General features: G+C 45.1%; 1 protein-coding gene across 2 annotated transcripts in view; it reads right to left on the bottom strand.

Moving 5' to 3' along the window:
• LOC115474822 (caspase-8-like) overlaps positions 1-19,212 on the bottom strand; it is a 105,260-nt gene extending 86,048 nt beyond the window's left edge. The window contains exon 1 of one of the 2 annotated variants that reach the window (XM_030210494.1): positions 19,151-19,212. The gene's annotated coding sequence lies outside the window, so the exon portion shown is untranslated. Of the gene's footprint in view, positions 1-19,075 lie in introns of both variants that reach the window. The other variant, XM_030210495.1, reaches the window with a different exon arrangement.
• Between the last annotated feature and the right edge of the window lie 4,795 nt (positions 19,213-24,007).

Raw genomic sequence — 24,007 nt, 5'->3', positions numbered from 1 at the left:
CACAACTGAACTGCAATGATTTTGCTACATACTTTGCCAACAAAATTAAAAGTCTCCACCAGGATTTACAAGCAGTCCCATCCAGTCTCCAATCAGCTAACCTAGAGTGCACAAACTCACCTCCTCCTGACACAGACATATGGGACTCTTTTAACCCAATAACATAGGAGGGCCTTGACAAAATCCTAAGAAGCCTTCAACCAACTATCTGCTCCCTTGACCCCTGCCCATCAAAGATAGTGCAGCAGGGACCTCATAGAAGGCACCACAAAAATCATGAACTCCTCCTCTCTTTCTAATGGGCAACTATCAACAGCATTAAAAAGGCAGTGCATCCTTTGCTAAAGAAGAACAACCTTTACCAGGACAAACTTGAAAATTACCAGCCAGTATCCAACATTCCATTTTTAGGGAAACTTATAGAACAGTCTGTGATCAACTCAGTGATTGGCTAGAAGAGAGAAACTGGCTAGATCCATGTCAATTTGGATTCAGACCCAGTTATGGAACAGAAACAGTCCTTGTATCCCTACTAAATTATCTTAATAGAAAACGAGACAGGGGATTTGCTCAGTGTTAGTACTGCTAGATTTCTCAGCAGCTTTTCACACTGTGGATCACGATATTATGCTAGCACAACTGGCAGAAACAGGTATCAGTGGAACAGTACTTGTCTGGTTCAGATCCTATCAGACAGGCAACAGTCCATAGTGTTCAGCAGCACCTCATCACCACCATGGGCACTTACCTGTGAGGTACCACAAGGATTGATACCGTCATCTAGTCTGTTCAATATCTACCTCAAACTTCTAGCCAAGAAGATTTGGTCAATGTACACTCGGTTCTACATCTATGCGGATGACGTACAACTACTCATACCCATTGAACCTGACTTACCCACAGCCCTGAATAAACTGACTACTTGTCTAACATCAATTCAAGAATGGGCTAAAAACAACAAACTTTGCCTGAACCCATGTAAAACTGAGTTTCTATGGGTCCTTAACACACGTGGGGACATATCTGACATCAAAATCTCTTTTGGGAAATACGAACTCCCCCTCAAATCACAAGTCATGAACCTTGGAATACAGTTCAATTAAATACTTAATCTTATTCCCCAAATCCAAGCAACCTTCAAGAGCAGCTTCTATCACTTGCGACAACTACGCTGCCTGTGTCCTTACATTGAGAAGGCAAGCCTTGTCTCAGTTGTGATTGCCATGATAACATCAAGACTAGATTATTGTAATGCACTCTACACTGGTCTGACTACAAAGGGTCTGTACCAGCTCCAATTGATTCAGAATGCTGCAGGAAGACTCATAGAAGGTTGTAAGCGATGTGACTACATCATACCATTTTTGTATAAACTTCACTGGCTACCAGTACAATACAGAGCCAAATTTAAAACTCTCTGTTTGACCTTCAAGGTCCTTAAAGGAAATAGCCCAGAGTACTTGAAGAACAGGATCTCCCTCTACACTCCTTCAAGGTCACTAAGGTCCTCCCAAGCACACCTTCTCCAATGGACATCACACGATGTGATACCTGCAAGCGAGCCTTCTACGGAGTAGCCCCACGCTCTGGAATGCACTCCCTGAAAGGCTTCGCTCAAACACAAAACTATCTCCGCAGGTGAAAGCTTTATTCTTCAACCAGGCCTTTAATGGAAGAAGTAAATTACACCAGCTGCACATATAGCAGGACATATTTATCCACTCCTACCCTAGCCAAGGTAATGTTCAAGCACCTTTCTGACAGCATTTGCAACTCTCTTTAATTAGTCCCTTATTTCTTACTCCTGTTACTCTACCTTATCTATCTATATGTTCCATCTTTGCTTGCACCCTATGCTGTCTATTAAAATGTTTTATTGTGTATTGTGTTGGCTTTATAATGTAGCATACTATGCCATAGTTTGTATTGTTGTCTATTGCTTATGTTTGACTTATTCTTGCTATACACTGCCTTGAGTGAATTTCTTTAAAAAGGCAATAAATAAATCCAAATAAATAAACAAAATACATTTTCTGGCTAATTTCATCTTTCACTGCAAAGGCGTTGTTTGTTAGGCCTCAGACTTGCATGCAATCTGCAAGGACATTGCATAACAACTACATTACATCACCCCAAGGGGAATTCACAAACTTGCTGTTGCAGACTTTGAGGCTCATCCTCACCCAATTATTGGTATGATAATGTCAGGATTAAAGTGCCCCTTCAAGGTGGTGACAGTGGGACAATATTGTGGCCCCTCAAGCCACAGCATCTGAGACAGCCAAAGCTGTTTGTGCATTGACAACAAGGTCAGATTGCACATCACCACTCAGCTGCAGCCTGTAATTGCTGTTTTTGCTTCCATCGGATCTGAAGTGCTGTCCCAGCTTTGCTTGTTTGATTGACCTGCCTGAGAAACATCTTGACACCTGCTGGACATCATGTGATATCTCTGCCAGATGATGTGCATCTCTTCACTGTTTTTACTGCTATGTAAATAAATTATTGTCTATTTTATAATACCCTTGGGTGTGGAGTTAGTTCTGTTATTATTGTGGGCATTATGAAGTCGGGTCTATAGATAAAGGAATGTCATTACGTTCCAGACACTACACTGTCTAATACCAAAATGTGCCTGTCACAATTTTGTGTAACACTATATTTATTTATTTAGATTTTGGCTCACACCTTTTCAGTAGTAGCTCAAGGTGAGTTAGTTACATTCAGTACACTGGATATTTCTCTCTCCCGTGAGGGCTCACAATCTAAGTTTGTACCTGAAGCAATGGAGGGTTAAGTGACTTGCCCAAGATCACAAGAGCAGCGTGGTATTTGACTGGGGCCACCCTCTGGATTGCAAGACTGGTGCTTTAAACCACTAGGCCACTCCTCCCAATCAGTGGCGTAGCAAGGGTGGGCTTGCCACTTTGGGTTCAGGCCCACCCAGTAGCAGCATACCTATGATGCTCCACCAGCCGAAACTCCCAACAAGTATCCCTCCTGCATACCTTGTAAGTAGCAGATCTTCGCCTGCAGTGAGCAGTGACATACATACTGCTCGCACCGGCCCCACAGCCTTCCCTCTGATGTATTTCGCCTAGGCGGAAACAGGAAGTTGCATCAGAGCCTCAGAGGGAAGGTGTGGGGCCAAACATGAGCAGTGTGTTATTAGTTGCTGCTCGCTGCTGGTGAAAATCTGCTATTTAAAATGGTATACGGAGAGGGGATATTTAGAGATCATATGGCATGCAGGCGAGAGAAGGAGAGACCCAATCACGTGTGGGACGGGGTGAGGTTCTTCTGCCCATCCATCTTGGGCCCAGGCCCACCCAAAAATTGGGTGTCTGGCTACGCCCCTGCTCCCAATTATACCAAAAAAAAGAGTTTGATCGTGTATGCTCCATACTTCACATGCAGTTGGTATAGCCACAGGTAGGCCCAGATGGGCAGGGGCCCACCCACGTTGGTTCAGGTCCACCCAGCAGCGGACCACCTTGCTGCAGCTGCTGGGATCCCAAGCCCTGTCAGCGGAAGGCCTTCTAAAAGGCACTCAGAACCCCTCTCCAGTGGATCTTAGCAGTTGTGGCAGCTTTCCTTTGTGCCACCCCAAGCTGGCACTCAGCACATGCTCAGTTTTCCGCACGTGCAAAAATTTGAGAATGCACCAGGTGTCAGCGTTGGGTGGCTCAGGAAAGCTTGGCTGCGCTGGAAGAAGTTTTGGGCACCTTTGAGGAATCAAAGGACTTCAGGTGGCGGGGCTTGGGGGATTCCCACCAGCTCAGATATTTAGATATTTAAGTTGAGATGGGTGGGCAGGAGAGGGTGGAAAGCCAGGGGAGCAGGCTGATGGAGCGGACATTGTGCCCATTCAATTTGGCTGTAGGCCAACCCAAAATCTGAGGTCCTTTTACACCACTGAACACGTATAGAGAATATTTTAAAAACAGCCACCTAGGGTGGAAGTCCAAGAAGGTTGCCTAGTTTTAAGCTATTTTGCAGATGTATCAGAATGGGTGGGACTAACTGAGGTCATGGTCTGACTAATATTTTGCCCAACGAACATCATCAACTACAGAGTCTGCAGGCAGGGCCAGAGATTGATTTGAGTGGCCTTTCCAACCAAAAAGGTGTTCCACTGCCCCTGTTTGATAAAGGCATATAGACAAATGTGCCACATTCACATCTAAAATATGCCTGTGTACATTGAGTACCTGCTAGGAGTCAGACAAATAGTTATTTATTTTATTTATTAGTACATTTGTAACCCTGTGCTTTCCCACTCAAAGCAGGTTCAATGCGGCTTACATAGTAATAGGGATTACAAAGTATTGATAAAGAAAATATAAGGAAGTGTAGCAGAATAGTAAGAGAGATAGGCAGGTAGAGATGGGCAAGGGTGAAGGGATGAGGAGAGGTAAGAGCAAGGGTAGGTGAGCATGTGAGGAGGGATAGAGGAGTCGGGAGGGGGATGTTTGTGGATGAAGTATAGGAGAGTTTGGGGTGTCCATGGGAAGGCAGTGCTCCTCACGCCCAATGGTGCAAGTGCTAATGCAAATTAGTCCTCCTCCCTCCAGTGCCATTTCGATTTCATTAGCCTAGACCCCCCTCCCAAAATAAGCACACACATTACACCTATGGGGAGAAGTATGCCTATATTTGATCAACTATTCATATACCGTGACTGCCTGCAATCTGACAAAACTACACCCCCATACCTCCCTACATGTAGGTCATATACAAGGACACACCTGCAATATTTTTGTGTGGTAATTTTACATGCATCAATAATCCTTTATAAAATATCCTCTTCCCCTCCCCCCGATGTGTGTTATTTCATACTTGTGCTGCATCTGTGCAGATCACAGTGTGGATTTTCCCTACAAATCCAGAAGAAATTTCATTGCCTGAAGTACTAGGGGAACTGTTTTCTGCAGGATGTCAAAGTGTCACTAAGGGGGGCCTTTTACAAAGAAGGTAGCTTTAGCATGCGCTAAATGCTGCATGTCCTATTTTATGCTTGTGGGCCATGTGGTTCTTACTGCATGCTAATGTCTGATAGCGAGGCGCTAAGCTTTAGTAAAAGGACCCCTTAGTAAATCCAATGACAATCTTCAGTCTTAACTTTCAGTTGTCAAAAGAAGAGGGCAATTTTCACAGACAAACCCATGATTTAAATTTGGAAAGTGTTCTTTGAAAATTGCCTGCCATGTATGTAGGTAAAAGTAAAGAGAAGCAAACAGAAAGGACCAATCTCCACAGGTCAGAAAGCAGCAGCCAAATAGTGGAGATAACCAAGGACCAGTGTGTAGCCAGAAAGGTCTCAAAAATCTTTTATTACCAGTAGTTTACATAAAGACACATGGAGAGGACACAAAAAGGACTTGACACGGACCATGTTTCGCCTATAGTGCCTGCATCAGGAGTCCACAATACATAGGTCTAAATAAAAGCAAGAATTTGAATTAAAGGGAAATGGGACTTGATATACCACCTTTCTGAGGTTTTTGCAACTACATTCAAAGTGGTTTACATATATTCAGGTACTTATTTTGTACCAGGGGCAATGGAGGGTTAAGTGACTTGCCCAGAGTCACCAGGAGCTGCAGTAGGAATTGAACTCAGTTCCCCACGATCAAAGTCCACTGCACTAATCACTAGGCTACTCCTCCACTCAAAACATTGTACATTGATAACACATGTGTAAATATAGATAGAAATGATCAAACAAGAACAAAGATTTAAATTACATAAATATCTTCACAGATAAAATGCCAAGCTAAAATATGTGTTGATGCATATATAATATACTATAGAAAAGGAAGACTGAGAGGGGAATTCAAAAGAGAGAAAAAAAGACGTACCCAGAGGTGCAGTTGTAAAATGTACAAGATTAAGAATAACTTGCAAACAAGAAAGAATTGTGATAATAAGGTATGAAAAGCAAAAAAGAGTAGAGGCTGGCCGAAGGACAATTCAACACAGGAGATGGTGCTTTAAAAGATGCTTTATTTGCTGCTTGGACACAAGGGACCCGACACGGTCCATGTTACGACGTCACAGAATGCCTGCCTCAGGAGTCACAAAAGTGTCTGAAAGGAAACATTCAACAACCAACGAAGCCCAAGAGTGTCCGCTCAGAAGAAATGCTGACCAAACAGCGCTACCAGAGAGAGTTCTCACAATATAGATATAGATGTATGCCAAACCAGTGATATGTGAGCTCAAGTACATACGAATCAAAATCTTATTAACACGTGCATTTATGCTCACATATCACTGGTTTGGTATTCATCTATACCTTATTGTCACAATTCTTTCTTGTTTGCAAGTTATTCTTATGAATTTTAACAGCTGCAACCTCTGGAGTAGTCTTTTTTTCTCTCTTTTGAATTCCCTTTTCAGTCTTCCTTTCCTATATCACATTGTATATGGCTTTATGAATCAACACATATCTTAGCTTGGCCTTTTATTTATGAAGGTATTTATGTAATTTTAAATCTTTTTTCTTGTTTAAATATTTCTACCTTATATTACACATGGCTCAACAATGTACAATGTTTTTAATTTTAATTTTTGTTTTTATTTAGACTTATGTATTGTGAACTCCTAATGCAGGCACTGCAGCCTAAACATGACCTGTGTCATGTTCTTTTTGTGTCCTCTCCATGTGTCTTTATGTAAACTATGGTCCACAATATATATTTATACCCTCGTTGCAGTAAAGGCCTTCCCAGGACACAGTTAGATCATAAGAGAAAACAACATTCATATGTTTGAATGGTACAAGTGTCTACAGGTACTTTTTCCCTTAGGCAGTTTTCAAAATGAAAGTACATGCATACTTTCAATTTGAAAAATGGTAGAAAGTCAAGGCGCCCACAGGCTTTGTACAATTGTCTCCTAGTCTAAATAGGATAAACACAAGGATAAAATGTTATTTAAATCAACTGTGGGCATGATAGATAAGCATGTAGATCCTTAGCTCTTATCAACAATTGGAACAGGGAGAAAATAGGTACATTTTAATGAGTCTAAGGTAACTTTAAGCTGAACCTCCACCATCTATGCCTATGGCTTCAACTGTAAATAAAGGGACTGGATGCATCCCCCTCCTTTGGGGGAATGAAAGCAGGGAGGTTGCTCGTGGGGAGATGTCATGTCCCCTACCTCAATGCAAAGCGTGCGTCCTCAGGCTGGGCAGGGTCCCATTGACACGCACACTTGACTGGCACAGCCCTAAGCCATGTGTGTGTAGTTCTTCTCTGGCTGCAGGCTCCTTGATTGCTTTGCTTCCATGCACATGGCTCTGCTCTCGATGTGCCTGGCTTCCAGGCTCCTTGATTGCTTTGCTTCCACCCACCTACTACTACTACTATTTAGCATTTCTATAGCGCTACAAGGCGTACGCAGCGCTGCACAAACATAGAAGAAAGACAGTCCCTGCTCAAAGAGCTTACAATCTAATAAACAAAAAATAAAGTAAGCAAATCAAATCAATTAATGTGTACAGGAAGGAGGAGAGGAGGGTAGGTGGAGGCGAGTGGTTACAAGTCAAAAGCAATGTTAAAGAGGTGGGCTTTCAGTCTAGATTTAAAGGTGGCCAAGGATGGGGCAAGACGTAGGGGCTCAGGAAGTTTATTCCAGGCGTAGGTGCAGCGAGACAGAAGGCGCAAAGTCTGGAGTTGGCAGTAGTGGAGAAGGCAACAGATAAGAAGGATTTATCCATGGAGCGGAGTGCACGGGAAGGGGTGTAGGGAAGGACGAGTGTGGAGAGATACTGGGGAGCAGCAGAGTGAGTACATTTATAGGTTAGTAGAAGAAGTTGAACAGGATGCGAAAACGGATAGGGAGCCTGTGAAGCGACTTGAGGAGAGGGGTATTATGAGTAAAGCGACCCTGGCGGAAGACGAGACGGGCAGCAGAGTTTTGAACCGATTGGAGGAGGGAGAGGTGACTAAGTGGGAGGCCAGCAAGAAGCAGATTGCAGTAGTCTAAATGAGAGGTGACAAGGGTGTGGATGAGGGTTTGGTAGAGTGCTCGGAAAGAAAGGGGCGGATTTCACGGATGTTGTAAAGAAAGAAACGACAGGTCTTGGCGGTCTGCTGGATATGAGCAGAGAAGGAGAGAGAAGAGTCAAAGATGACCCCAAGGTTCTATTTACCTCTGCTTTCCTCACAGCGTTCCTCACCTGGGTCTGCTCTTCCTCTGCCCGGCTTCCCTTGCTTCTCTCCTATTGGTCTTCGGGTTCCTCCTTCCCCTGCTCTTGTCCTATGGCTGTGCCCCTTCTCCCTGCTGATGTCAGACGCCAGCACTTTATCAGCTTAGCTCTCCCTAGACTCCTTGCCATTGTTGCCAGGTGGGTGGTTTTCCCACCCAATTGGGCGGTTTTACGCGAGGGCTGCGGGAAATTTTGGTTGATGCAGGGTGCGGTTTATTGGGTGGTTTTCATGCGGCCACGGTGCAGGATTGGGCGGTTTTCGGTGCGGGTTTTTTTATTGGTCCGACGACACTGCAGTCTGAGTCTCCGACTCCAATTTGGAACAGCATTCCTCCTCCCCTCTTCAGCCTGCAGCCCGCCTCCACAGGGCTTCTATTGGTCCAGCGGAGGCGGGCTGCAGGCTTCTCTTAAATGCCTGCAGCGGCCGCGCATGGCCCGCGCCCCACCCCCGCCGGAGAAAGAAGATGTTAGAGAGACGAACGGCGAATGATAATCATGACTCCGGGGTGGCATGGCATCTCCTCCCCGATCATGGGCCGCGGGTCGTCCTTCCTGGAAGCTCAGGTTCCTAAGAGAGAGCCACATCCAAAAGACAAGAACAGCAGGAGCCGGAGGAAGGATGCACAAAAAAGGAGGTAAAACGATCCAAAACAAAGAAAGAGGGAGTGGGTGTAGCAGCGGGTCTCTTGAAGCCCTATGATACTTAACTTTTGCATTTGCATGATCAGATGTCTGCCTGGACTCGAGTGGACATGGTGGATTGGAAAGATGACGATGCTGCGCTCCGGGCTGGGCCCCCCTCACCGCCGCTAATGATGACGTCTGAGAGCAAGGCACCGTCGTCAGCGTATGTAGTGGGGCGTGGCTAGTGATGTTGTGGGCATGGCTAGTGACACAGTGGGTGGGGGTTAGTGATGTAGTGGGCGGGGTTAGTGATGTCGGAGGTGGGTTTGACTTTGTGCGGTTTTGGGCGGGGAAAAATTTTTTTAACCTGGCAACCCTGCTCCTTGCTTTGGCTTCTACTTTGGAAGATGTTACTTCCTCAGTAGTGTGCTTCTCCTCTACTTTGTTCCTCATTGCTGATTTAGCCTGTACCTGGATTACTCTTCTGTCTGCTGCCTGCCTACTGACTCTGCCTGTACCTGGACTGCCTACTGACTCTGCCTGTACCTGGATTACTCTCGTGTCTGCCGCCTGCCTACTGACTCTGCTTGTACCTGGATTACTCTTATGTCTGCTGCCTGCCTACTGACTCTGCCTGTACTTGGATTACTCTCGTGTCTGCTGCCTGCCTACTGACTCTGCCTGTACCTGGATTACTCTCGTGTCTGCTGCCTGCCTACTGACTCTGCCTGTACCTGGATTACTCTCTTGATCTGCTGCCTGCCTACTGACTCTGCCTGTACCTGGATCACTCTCTTGCCTGCTGCCTGTCTGGCCGTCACGTTCATCACCCCGCTTCCTGCTCCATCTCGTAAGCCCTGTAGGCTGCCCGCACCTAGGGGCTCAACCTCTGGGGAATGGCGGTCAGCGCAGGTGAAACCTGGGGTTGTCTGGCCGCCAAGCAGAACCTGGTCCAAGTACCAGGCTCGGCAGCGCTCTACTTGGTACAAGAACTCACAGGTCTGACAGTAAGCCAAAGCCATGAGTTCACCAGATAAACCCGACATGGCAAATTTGGCCCAGGTTCATCAGCAACAACAGGCTCAGCTGAGTCGTCTGTCTGGAGTCCTGCAGGACGTTTGTTCCCAGTTGTATACTTTTCAATCCCAACGACAAGTTCTGGCTGCTCCATCTGGACCTGTTTTACCTACTCCTGTGTTAAAGCTCCCTGAGCCTCCCCAGTTTGAAGGTACGCCTTCCTCTTGTTGAGGGTTCCTCAACCAATGTCTTATGCTTTTTGAAATGCAACCCAGAGTCTTTTCCTCCGATAAACTCAAGATCACATATATAATCTCTCTACTCTCCGGACCAGCCCTGGCTTGGGCCTGCCCTCTCTGGGAGCGGCAGGACCCTCTACTCACCGATCTAGGGGAATTTCTCTGCCTCTTCAGGTTAGTGTTTGATGTGCCTAGGCGCCCCTCCTCGGCAGCCAGAGAACTTCTACGGATTCAACAAGGCAATTGCTCTGTAGGGGCATTAAAAAACCCTTGATTCGGGGCTAGAATTTCTTGTTGAAAGATGAATAAGTGAAGTCATATAATTAGGGACAAGACCATGCACAATTAAGAAATCCAATGACCACAATTTAAACACAATATGCACCTGTGCTGGTAGCCAGTGCAATTGCAACAACAGTGGTGTGGACACCCCCCCCCCCCCCCCCCCAAACTCTGGTACTTTGAAAATCAAATGGGCTGTTGTATTTAGCAAAGTCTGAATTTTTTTTTATCATCTCCTTACAGCCTATATACATTTTCCTCAGCGTCATTTGTTATCACCTAGAAAATTATTTAAAATGTATGTTAGGGATATTTTCAAGTTACCTAATTAGGGGGATATTAGTTATCCAAGAGTTATTATATTATATTGTTGTGTAATCTAAACTGGAGAAGGATTTGGATAAGTTGTCATCTGAGAGTGTATTATCTACGACACCTAGATCTTTTTCTTGGGTGCTGACCCCCAAGGTGGACCCTAGCATCAGGTAACTATGATTGAGATTATTCTTTCCAATGTGCATCACCTTGCATTTGTGGGTGTGAGAAAGTGAGTGATAGAGCAGCAGATATCCATAAAAACACTCTCTCACTGAGACTGCAGTGCAGCTACCTTATAGCTGGTGGTGCTAACCTGCCATGTCCGAGGCTAAATCAGGGGGGTGGGGCTCAGGCCAAGAGGTAGTAAACAGTGTTGCCAGGGCTGCGTGTTTCTCGTCCAATTGGGCTCCTTTCCGCGAGCCGCTGCAGCTTTTTCACGCCGCATGCGGGTTGCGGGATTTTGGGCGGCTTTTTTGAGCCCTGCCGGCGTTTTTTTCGCCCACCGCGGTTTTTTCCCTGTGGCCGCTGGCCGCAGGTTGGCTTGTTTTCCTACGGCTGCGGCCAGTAGAAGCCCCACGGAGGTGGGCTTAATGATGTCATTTGTATGCAAATGGCCTCATTAATATTTATTAATGATGTCATTCACATGCAAATTGACTTTGTGCGGTTTGGGGCTGGGTTTGGGCGTGACAAATTTTTTCCATCTGGCAACTCTGATAGTAAATGCCCTGGAGTGGATTGGATCAGAGAGGCCCTGAGGCAAGAGGTCTCTAGGAGAGAGATCCCGAGTGCAGAGATCTCCTGAAGGAAGGCTCCAAGTGAAGGAATCCTCTCTAAAGTGTTGGCTGGGCTGCAGTACCTGTGGAGAAGTAAGGAGTGACCCTAGCTCAGAGATTTGCACCCTGTAGAAGCCCAGGGATGGCATGAGAAGGAACAGAGCACTGCAAAGGTAAAGGAGTGCCTTTTATTTATCTTTTTGTGAAGACTCAGGTCCTGAATGTCCTAGTTGGAGCCAGGGCTGGATTTATGTATGAGTAACTGTAACTGTATTGAAGAACATAGAACTATTAAGAGAGAAGGAAACAAATGTAAATGTGGTTGTTGCCCTGGGTTGAAGTAAGTCCATAACAGGAACAGACTGCCTTGCTTTTACTTGTTCATCAAAGCTTTACCTTTGACATTATGCTGCCTTTGCTTGTGTCTGTGAGGTCCTGCAGCCAGCCGCAAGCCACTTTATCACAGTGGGCTAATCAGTGGTAGAAATTTTGTTTTTCTGAAGTAATGCATTAATTTTCCTGTTTGTTTATTTACTTTGATATACATATAAAATTATACTGAATAAAAAACACTAGCAAACAACTAGGCATGGGTATTTATGCCAGCTATATGGCCAATACAGCATTTTTCAACAGGTGTGCTGTAGTACATTGGTGTACCATGGGAGTTTGGGGCCATCTTAGTAGCAATAAACATAATATTTGTGCCAGAATGCAGCAGACTTATCTCCCTCCTGTCCCCTCCCGAGCCAGTGACCCAGCATCTCTCTCTCCTGACCCCCTTCCCTTCCTCCTCTAATTTTTACATTTTCTTCTGTAGTGGTCAGTGACAGCAGCCAGCAATTCAGACAGCCTGCTAGTACCAACCCTAGAGTTTTCTCTCTGATGTAGCTTCCCGCTTCTGTACAGAGGAGAAGCATCAGAGAAGGCACAGGTTGGTGCAAGCAGGCTGTTTGAATCACTGCCTACTGCCACTGACTGCTACAGAAGAAAATTTGAAAGGTACAGTGAGGAAGAGGGGTCAAGACAGACAAAGGGAGATGCCAGGTCACTGGCTGGGAAGGAACAGGAGGATTACTTGGGCATGCTGTTTCTAGCTGCATTGAGGATCCCTGCCCTCAGGGTGGTTCCAGGGAGGGTGACTTTAACATAAATGCTGTCAAGGTGTTGTCAGGGAAGATGACATCACCACAGATGCTGTTGGTGGAGGGACAGCAAGGAGGGGGAAAAGGCTAAAGAGGTTAGGGCTCTTCAGCTTGGAAAAGAGACAGCTGATGGGGGATATAATTGAGGTCTACAAAATCCTGAGTGGTGTAGAATGAGTAAAAGTGAATCGATTTTTCACTCTTTGAAAAAGTACAGTCCAGGGAACACTCAATTTAATTATATGGAAATACTTTAAAAGCCAATAGGATGAAATATTTTTTCACCCAAAGAATAGTTAAGCACTGGAACTTGGAAGATGTGGTAACAGAGGTTAGCATATCTGGGTTTAAAAAAGGTTTGGACAAGTTCCTGGAGGAAAAGTCCATAGTCTGCTTTTGAGATAGACATGTGAAAGCCACTGTTTGCCCTGGGATTGGTAGCATGGAATGTTGCTATTTGGGTTTCTTTTGGAAGCAGGACACCGGGCTACATGGACCCAGTATGGCTATTCTTATGTTCTTATTTATGTGATGGTGTGCTTTGACAATTTTAGCCCCTTGTTGGCATGCCATGTGATGAAAAAGGTTGAAAGTCACTGAGTTAATGTGAGTGTTCAAGCCTTAAATATAAGCGTGTTGTGGCCATTTTCTGTTAGAATTCTATGAAGAAAAGTAGGCATATCTTTTCTTTATAGAATAGGCTTGAAATAGGCTCCATAATCAGTACCTTTAGTAGGAATTATGTTACAGAATTACCCTTTTAGCTGCCACCACTCAATGTATGTCTCCTATCTGTGGATTTTCAGAGACACTATCCAGATAATGCCAGCATAAATCCCTCTAACTGTGGCCATTTTGAATCCCGAGACCGTCACAGCAACAGGATGCAGGGCAAGGGCAGCGCTCCGGGCAGGAAAGAGGGGACTTTTTCCTGCCCCGAAGAGGTCACTAGACCACCAGGGCAGTAGATAGTAAGTAAGGGAAGGGGAGGCTAGGATAGGCCTGCCGCCCACCCGCCCGGTTGTCCAGAAACCCGGACAAACGGGTGGACTGGAAAAACCTGTCCGGACGCCCGGACATGTCCTCCAAAAGAGGACATGTCTGGGTAAATCCGGATATATGGTAACCCTAGGACTAGAGGCAGGACTGGAGCTTGGCAGGAACTCAGAGACAAGGCAGTACTGAAGCTAGACAAGAACTCGGAGACACAACGAGAACTTAGAGTCAAGGCAAGGCTCGGCTGGAACATGGAGACAAGGTAGGAACTGGAACAAAACATGAACTCGAAGACAAGGCAGGAACACAAAAACAAGTCTTGAAGACCTCTTGCAAAGGCACCACTGGAACGACTGAAGATGCCTTAAGTAGGACCCCGAGGCTGACGTCGGCACAAAGACTCCCGAGGCCACTCCCTCCTGGAAGTCCCAAAACTGGACGTGCACATGTGCCTAGGTGGCCCCTCTTCTGGCAGAGCCGAACCAATGCAGCCACGTTGCCCGTGAGATGCCAGGGAGCACCAAGAACAACCCGCTGACATCGGGGCTCACAGAGAGATGCCACTGGACTGCGAACCTCACCCAGCCTCCTGCTGGTAAGCCAGGGAGCGCATTGCTGTTACAATGGAGCTCCCAGTTATGCACAAAACGTACGGAATACTGAAAATTACATGTGTTCCAGCCACATTTTTACAACCTCAGTTATGCTAGTGTAACCTCAGTTATGGTTGGTGTATCTGCAGGCACGTGAATGTCAGGCACACTGATACTGGAGATGCCCAGTTGTAGAATTGCCCTCAGGCGACTGAATATCATCACTATACACACAGCTACTAGCATTCAGCGGTGAATCCATATATTCAGTGCCACTGACTATTCACACAGCAGTGCTGAATATACAGTTTTTGTTTTATGTTGCAGCCAGGATTTAAAAAAAAAAAAAAAAACACCATTAACAAAACCTGAATATTGATCTAATCAACTTTCGTAAATCACTGAAGACCTATCTCTTCAACAAGGCATACCACAATGATCCATAATAGGAACTGTAATACATCATCACCTACTTGATATCCTGAATGTTTTCTCCCTATGCCTTATTGCTTATTGCTTTTATATCACCCATATTCTTTATATAATACCAATTGCATCCTTACTCTGAAAAAAACGTTCTATTATTCTACCTGTATAATCTACTATGACATCAATATTCTTTATGTAATACCAATTGTACCTTCTACTCTGAAATGACGATCTATCATGTTATCCACATAATCTACTATCCACCTTATAATTGAAAGAGAAAAACGCCTAGATTTCGACCCAAATCGGGAGATAGACGTTTATCTCACAAAAACGAATAAATCGGTATAATGGAAAGCCGATTTTGGACGTTTTCAACTGCACTCCATCGCGGAATCGTACAAAGTTGATGGGGGCGTGTCGGAGGCGTGGCGAAGGTGGAACTGGGATGTGGTTATCGGCCGAGGAGAGATGGGCGCCTTTCGCCGATAATGGACAAAAAGTATGCGTTTGTAGCTAGAATTTAGGGCACTTTTCCTGGACCCTGTTTTTTCACGAATAAGGCCCCAAAAAGTGCCCTAAATGACCAGATTACCACCAGAGGGAATCAAGAATAACCTCCCCTGACTCCCCCAGTGGTCACTAACCCCCTCCCACCACAAAAAATGATGTTTCACAACTTTTTATTTTCACCCTCAAATGTCATACCCACCTCCCTGGCAACAGTATGCAGGTCCCTGGAACAGTTGTTAGGGGGTGCAATGGACTTCAGGCAGGTGGACCCAGGCCCATCCCCCCCTACCTGTTACAATTGTGCTGCTTAATGCTTAGTCGTCCAACCCCCCCAAACCCACTTTACCCACATGTAGGTGCCCCCCTTCACCCCTTAGGGCTATAGTAATGGTGTAGACTTGTGGGCAGTGGGTTTTGAGGGGGATTTGGGGGGGCTCAACACACAAGGGGAGGGTGCTATGCACCTGGGAGCTCTTTTACCTTTTTTTTTGTTTTTGTAAAAGTGCCCCCTAGGGTGCCCGGTTGGTGTCCTGGCATGTGAGGGGGAACAGTGCACTACGAATCCTGGCCCCTCCCACGAACAAATGCCTTAGATTTATTCGTTTTTGAGCTGGGCGCTTTCATTTTCCATTATCACTGAAAAACAAAAACGCCCAGCTCACAAATTGTCGAATAAAACATGGATGTCTATTTTTTTTTTCGAAAATACGGTTCGGTCCGCCCCTTCACGGACCCGTTCTCGGAGATAAACGCCCATGGAAATAGACGTTTTCGTTCAATTATGCCCCTCCATGTCACCCTTGTTCACTATGCAATATCAATTGTACCTTTTTACTCAGAAATGGCAAATGCTATGAAGCAGGGGCGTAGCCACGGGTGGGCCTGGACGGGCCCAGGCCCACCCACTTGCCCTCCAGGCCCACCCATCCAAATCCTTCATCGCTGTCGCTGCCTTTTCTCCCGCGGCTTCCGGGAGGCAGCGATCAGTGTTACCTGTAGTGCCTGCCCTGAAATTATGCTTCTTTTCTCCCCAGGCTTCGCCCTGCTCGTTTCTTCGCTCGTCGGCAGCGCTACGCTGCGCTGCTATTCAAACAGGCAGCTCTGCTCCTCTCTGCCGCGTCCATCCGGCCCTACTAAACAGGAAGTGCATCAGAGGGCCGGATGGAGAAAAGAAGCATAATTTCAGGGCAGGCACTACAGGTAACGCTGATCGCTGCCTCCCGGAAGCCGCGGGAGAAAAGGCAGCGACAGCGATGAAGGATTTGGATGGGTGGGCCTGGAGGGCAAGTGCTGGATTTGTGGTTTGTTGGTTGGGGGGGAAGGGATACTTTTGCCAGAGACAGTCAGACTTGTAGGAGGAAGGGGATTAGAGGGAACTGGGAAGGAAGAGAGCTGCTGGAGGTGGGAGGAAGGGGCTGGAGAGCTTCTGGAAGAGGGAGGGAAGGGAGAGAGCTGCTAGACATGGGAGGGAGAGGAGGAAGGGGTTGGAGAGCTGCTGGACAAGGGAGGAAGAGGAGGAAGGGACTGGAGGGAAGGGAGAGAGCTGCTGGACATGGGAGGAAGAGAAGGAGGGGACGATGGAAGGGAGAGAGCTGCTGAAGGAAGGGGAGGAGGGGACTGAATGGAAGGGAGAGAGCTGCTGGACATGGGAGGGAGAGGAGGAAGGGGCTGGAGAGCTGCTGGACAAGCTAGGAAGAAGGGACTGGTGGAAAGGGGGGAGAGCTCCTGGACATGGGAGGAAGAGGAGGAGGGGACGATGGAAGGGAGAGAGCTGCTGAAGGAAGGGGAGGAGAGGACTGAATGGAAGGGAGAGAGCTGCTGAACATGGGAGGGAGAGGAGGAAGGGGTTGGAGAGCTGCTGGACAAGGGAGGAAGAGGAGGAAGGGACTGGAGGGAAGGGAAAGAGCTGCTGGATATGGGAGGAAGAGAAGGAGGGGACATTGGAAGGGAGAGAGCTGCTGAAGGAAGAGGAGGAGGGGATCTGGGTGGAAGGGAGAGAGCTGTTAGATGTGGGAGGAAGAGGAGGAGGGGATCTGGATGGAAGGGAGAGAGCTGCTGGACATGGGAGGAGAACTGGAGGGAAGGGAGAGAACTGCTGGTACAGCACAAGGAGGGAGGGAAGGGAAACAGAGATACCAGACCAAGGAGATGAAGGAAAAGGGAATATTAAACCTACAGCTTGAGGGAGGGAGGGAGGCAGGAAATCAAGCAACCAAACCAGATGCTGGAAAGAGGAGGGAGTGAGAAGGAGAGAAGCTGGATGGGGTAGGGTCAGAGAGGGTAGAAATATATTGGCACTGGGGACAAAGAGAGGGGAGAAGATGGACAGAGTAATATAGGGACACAGAGAAAAGGAGATACTAAACATGGAGGAAGATAGAGGTACAGAGATGGAAGAAGATGGAAGGATGGCAGAGAAAGAGGGAAAACAGATGGAAGGATGGCAGAGAAACAGGGAAAACGGATGGGTGGGGAGAGAGACACTGGATGGAAGGATGCAGAGAGAAAGAGGAGAGACTGGAAGGATGTGGAGAGAGAAGGGACACTGAACAGAAAAGGGTAGAGAGATAGACACTGGTTAGAAGGAGGGAGAGAGACATTAGATGGAAGGATCAGGAGAGAGGGTAGATGGGTAGAAGGATGGGGAGAGAAAGAGGGAAGACGCTGGATGGAAGGGTAGGGAGAAAGAGGTGACACTGGATGGAAGGATGCAGAAAAAGAGGGGAGACTATTGGAGGATGGGGAGAGAGAGGGGAGACACTGGAAGGATGAGGAGAGAAAGAGGAGAGCTGCTGCATGGAAAGGGGGAGTAGTGAAAGATTGGAGAGTAAGAGGAAAGGGCATGGGGAGAACAAGGGTGAGAAAAAGATGAAAAGCCATAAGTAGATGAAGGAAATTAAAGAATGGATAGTAAGAATGAATTAAATCTGGACACAGAGAGAGGCAGAAAAATATTGAAGAAAGCAAAGAAAAAGGAGAGAAAAATGACAAATGGCCAGGAAACCCTGGCAGAAGAGTTAAACGAAAGAAAGCAGAATCTAGAGACACAATGAGACAAAGTAAATGGCCATACAACAAAGGTAAAGAAAATAATTTTATTTTTAATTTAGGATAAAGTAATATGGTGTTAATAAAGTTTCAGAGACCAATACTTCCTTCCTTAGGTCAGGAGAGGATACCGTAACAGCATTATACTGACCTGAGGCAGGAGGTTTTGGCCTCTGAAAGCTCACTGAAAAGGGTGTTAGGCTATTAAATAAATTTTCTGAAATCTGATGCACTGAAAAGCAGCACTTTACCCTGTGTGACAAATGCATCTGAGTGTGACTACATTTTGCTGGGGGGGGGTACAGAGAAAATTTTGTGCCCACCCACTTTGGGTTCAGGCCCACCCAAAATTGGCAGTCTGGCTACGCCACTGCTATGAAGGAACATTGTAAGCCACATTGAGCCTGCAAATAGGTGGGAAAATGTGGGATACAAATGCAGCAAATAAATAAATCATACTTTACTGCATTCTTCTGCCTCATTTTAACACCTACCTATCCCCTAAAATGCTAACACCAGAACCAGCAATCCCCAGGACTGTTCCAGCAAGTTATCTCCTCTGTACCATTTACCTCCTCCCCCCCCCCCCCCCCCAATAGCATGCATGTGCACGCACAAACACAGACACACACACTCACACATGGACAACGTACAATATGCACAAAAATACAAAAACACACATACAGTACAGCCATCTGTCACAAAAAGCACTAATTATAAAATATAGGAGCATTCATAGTGAGTTTTTTCAGTGTTAGAAATCTTTCACTTTTCTATGTTTTAGCAACAGAAGGACAGCTGAGAAGTGAAAGGAAAACAACCAGGTCTGTGAATGAATGAATGAAAGCTAGCCATACAAAACAAATATTGGGCAAACCTATAAGAGATCGCTTTTGGAAGGCTTGCAAACAAAAGGCTAACAGTCCAGCAGCCAGGCAAAGCAATGACTTACCCGTTCCAAGTGCTGCTAATGCCCAGTGCTTTAGGCCTGCAGTGAAGAGGCACAAAGTAAGCCGGAATAGGGAAGTTGTTGTAACTTCCTGTCTAAGTTCTTCACATTCTCACTTTAATAAAACCTGTGTGAATGAATCACTCTGTGGAGGACGAGTTTACAGCCCCAGGCTGCGAGGGAATCTCAGAAAATAATTCTATAATTGAAATAAGTGATGCAAAATAACAGTTTATATGAAAGAAGAAATCATTTTGAAGCCAGGCAAAGCACTAGAACTTATACATCCTGTACATCCTATAATCATTTAACCCTAAAAAAAACTTTCCACTTATGTAGCTCCCTTTCTGCGTACTGAAAGAACTCAAGCATAAAGTTACTGATCTGCTGTTAATAATATGTAATATGTCATTAAAATTGTCCATAGTACCTGAAGATTGGAGAGTGAACAATGTAATGTCGATTTTTAAAAAGGGTTTCAGGGGTGATCTGGTTATCAATAGAAATCAAAATATAAAACATGGAAAAGAAAATAAGATGATACCTTTTTTATTGGACATAACTTAATACACCAGGGGTGATCTGGGAAATTACAGACCAGTAAGCCTGACGTCAGTGCTGGGTAATATAGTGGAAACTATTATAAAGAATAAAATTACAGAACACAGAAATAAACATGGTTTAATGGGACAGAGTCAGCACGAGTTCAGCCAAGGGAAGTCTTGCCTCACCGATTTGTTTCATTTCTTTGAAGACTTGAATAAACATGTGGATAAAAGTGAGCCAGTTGATGTAGTGTATCTGGATTTTCAGAAAGCTTTTGACAAAGTTCCTCATGAGAGAATTAAAGAGCCATGGGATAAGAGACAATGTTCTTTTGTGGATTAGAAATTGGTTATTGGACAGAAAGCAGAGGGTAGGGTTAAATGGTCATTTCTCTCAATGGAGGAGGGTGAATAGTGGAGTGCCACACGGTTCAGTACTGGGACCAATGTTATCTGACATATTTATAAATTATATGGAAATCGTAATGACGAGTGAGGTGAATAACCCCTCCCCCCCTGTTTACTAAGCTGTGCTAGCAGATGCCACACAGCAATGATGATACAGCCCATTCAACTCGGCAATGATGACACAGCCCATTCAAAGTGAATGGGTTGTGTCGGCATTAACACATTGCAGCCACTAGCACATCTTAGTAAACCTGGGGGGGGGGGGGGGGGTAAATTTGCAGATAATATTAAACTATTCAAGGTTGTTCAAACACAAGTGGACTAGGAAATTGGAAAACTAGGCATCCAAATAGCAGATGAAATTTAATGTGGACAAATGCAAAGTGATGCACATTGGGAAGAATAATCCAAATCATAGTTGCCTGATGCTAGGGTCGACCTTGGGCGGGTCAGCACCCAAGAAAAAAATCTAGGTGTCATTGTAGATAATACGCTGAAATCTTCTACCCAGTGTGCAGCAGCAGCCAAAAAAGCAAGCAGGATGCTAGGAATTATTAGGAAAGAGATGGTAAATAAGACTGAAAATTCTATAATGCCTCTGTATCGCTCCATGGTGCGACTTCACCTTGAGTATTGCATTCAGTTCTTGTCAACGTATCTAAAAAAAGATAAAACAGAATTAGAAAAGGTTCAAAGAACAACCAAAATGATAAAGGGATAGAACTCCTTTCATATGAAGAAAAGCTAAAGAGGTTAGGGCTCTTCAGCTTGGAAAAGAGATAGATGGGGGGGAGATATGATTGAGGTCTACAAAATCCTGAGTGGTGTACAAAGAGTAGAAGTGAATCAATTTTTTTTACTTGTCCCAAAAGTACAAAGACTAGGGGGACACTCAAGAAAGTTACATGGAAATACTTTTAAAATAAATAGGAGGAAATATTTATTCACTCAACGAATAGTTAAGCTCTGAAATAGAGAGCTGCATGGGAACGGGGTTTGCAGGAATCCCGCGGAACCCGCGGGATTCCCGGAGGGACGGAAGCAGTTCTGTGTGGTTCCCGCGGGGACGGAAGCAGTTCTGCGGGGTTCCCACGGGGACGGAAGCAGTTCCTGTGGGGTTCCCGCAGGGATGGAAGCAGTTCTGCGGGGTTCCCGTGGAAGTGTAAGCTACACCTGCACCAGCCTCTCATCTAACGAGTACCAAGTTCTTTGAGTGCTGTTTCCTCCTCCTCTTCCTCCTTGCTTTAACAGCACAAATGTGGAAAATTTTCCAATAAGGAGGTGGTAGAGACACACATGATGATGGAATTCAAAAGGCGTGGGATGAACACAGAGGATCTCTAATTGGAATATGGAAGTTATAAAAAACCTAACCTTAAATGGCTGCATGTGTGTGGATGTGTGAAGTAATGCTTAGATGGTGACTCTAGCTGTGATTAACTAGGGCCAATACCAGGCAGACTTGTATGGTCTGTGTCTAATATATGGAAGTCTGGTTTAGGATGGGCTGGAAAGGGCTTAGACAGCAACTTCAGTGGCTGGAACATAAGGACAGTTCTTTTACGATTTGTGTCCCACAAATGAGAAGACGCATAGACTGGAGTGGGCTTCAACGACAACTCCAGCAGTTGGAACATAAGGATAGGGCCAGATAGACTTCTATGGTCTATGTTCCAGAAACACAAAAGAAAGACCATAATCACGTATATAATATCACACTCATTGATTTAATCATGAATTGATAATGTGTGTGACTATTGGGCAGGCTGGATGGACCATTCAGGTCTTTATTTGCTGTCACTTACTATGTTACAATTAATCCTCTTTGCTCCCGGGCTGATGAGCAGACCTCAGCTTTGACACAGGCATGAGCATCAGATGTCACCTGACCTACTGGCACGTGCATGTGGTGACCTCTCAGCACACAGTGCCAGTAAATCAGAGACAAATCTTACATGTGCACACCAGAGTGTTCCAAGTTTCAGCTTCCATTCCTTCCTTGCCTACAGTGCTGTGGCTCAAATCTAGAGAGAGACTGAGGGAGCTGACTGGAATTTTATTTTATGTACCATTAAATTCTTACAGTGATGGGTGGGGATGGGTTAAATTCTTGCGGGGACGGGTTGGGATGGGTTACATTTTTGTGGGGATGGATGGGGATAGGTAAGATTCCAGTGGGGGACGGGTGGAGACGGGTAAGATTCCAGCAGGGACGGGCGGGTATGGGTAAGATTTCTGTCCCCGTGCAACTCTCTACTCTGAAACTCTTTGCCAGAGAATGTAGTAGCAGCGGTTAGTATATCTGGGTTTTAAAAAGGTTTGAACAAGTTCCTGGAGAAAAAGTCCATATTCTCATATTGAGACAGATATGGGAAAACTACTGCTTGCCCTGGGATTGGTAGCATGGAATGTTTGCACTATTTAGGTTTCTGTCATGGCCACTTTTTGGAAACAGGATAGTGAGCTAGATGGACCATTGTTCTGACCCAGTATAGCTATTCTTATGTTCTTACGGGTACTTATTAGAGCAGAAGTTCTCAACTCAATCCTAAAGACACATCAAGCCAGTCAGGTTTTTAGGATACCCACAATGAATATGCATGAGATAGCTTTGCATACAATGGGGGCCATGTAGTAAGAGCACTACAGCATACAGTGCCTCCTAGTGTACACTGTATGAGGAAGGACAGAAGATTAGGTATTGGTATGCATTCTGGAATTATTTATTTACTTATTACATTCCTCTGGTCATGCAAATTTGAGTTCTTATCTCTTGAATAATATTGACAAGCAATGAAACAGGCCAATTACTATAAAAATAAAAGTTAAACTTACTGTATTTAAAAACAAGTAGCAGCCAAAGATTAAAAAACAGTGGATATTAGAAAGTGAGGCATATGTACCAAAGCTAGGACGCTCAGAAAAATACAATAAACACTTTTTAGGTTATTGTAAGAACACTTATCTTTAAACACCTCCTGAATTGCCCACTAGCAACAACAGAGCTGCATACAACCTGTTAGTTAAGAGAAACCTTTCCCTTTCCCCCTCCCCCTCATGGAGACTGCAGGTCCAGAGTAGGCACATTTGCAGAGGAACTCTGAACGCGCCGCCCCTTTTCTGACATCAGACACTGCTGAGCCACTCATGACCCCTTTTCAGATTGCTGGGTACTCTCTGTAGCTGTAAACTCTGAGCTGTAAAGCTAGCAGTGATTGCCACCTGTTACTGCTAGGATTCCATCTGCCCACAGATATTTTAACAGCGGCACCTTGCAGCATGTCACCTAGGGTGTAAGGCAAAGGTGCACAGCGACATGCATAGCTTTTTTTGGTTTTGGCTACAATTTTTATTTTAGATTTTAGTATGCTCAATTATGAGGTTTTTATTTTTTATTTGTGGGCATTTGTCAGGATCTTCAAGATGTTACTGGTATGCCTATTCCGGTTTTTATTACTATTCATTCATCGGAAACTTAGATTTAAGAAAATAGGCTTGACTATTCTGAGTTAATCGATTGTTCTTCCATTTCATGGAATGCTATTGAACCTATCATAAATTGTACATCTTTCCATCAGATATAATATAAGTTACTGAATCTGGTAGGCAATGTTATGCAAATTTGAATACTGTTGTTACTGTTCTAATTTCTTCTTAGGGTATTTCACCTGCTCCTGTGCTATGTGTAAAGGCTAATGTTAGATTGGTAGTGAATAAGGTGTTACTTTTAAATGATCTGATTGTATCAGAAGATTTAGGATTCTTTTTTATGGCGGAAACTTGGTTAACCAAGGCAAATAGCCCACTTATTCCTCATTTATGTCCATCTGGTTACTCTATGTTTCATTCTCTTACGGTGGGCAAAAGAGGAGGAGGGTTGGCTATTTATAAAAGTTTTTTCATTTAA

The sequence above is a fragment of the Microcaecilia unicolor genome, chromosome 7 (assembly GCF_901765095.1).
Source record: "Microcaecilia unicolor chromosome 7, aMicUni1.1, whole genome shotgun sequence".
In the NCBI taxonomy this organism is placed as follows: Eukaryota; Metazoa; Chordata; class Amphibia; order Gymnophiona; family Siphonopidae; genus Microcaecilia; species Microcaecilia unicolor.
The sequence above is the reverse complement of the archived record's forward strand: the minus strand, read 5'-3'. Positions and strand labels throughout refer to the sequence as shown.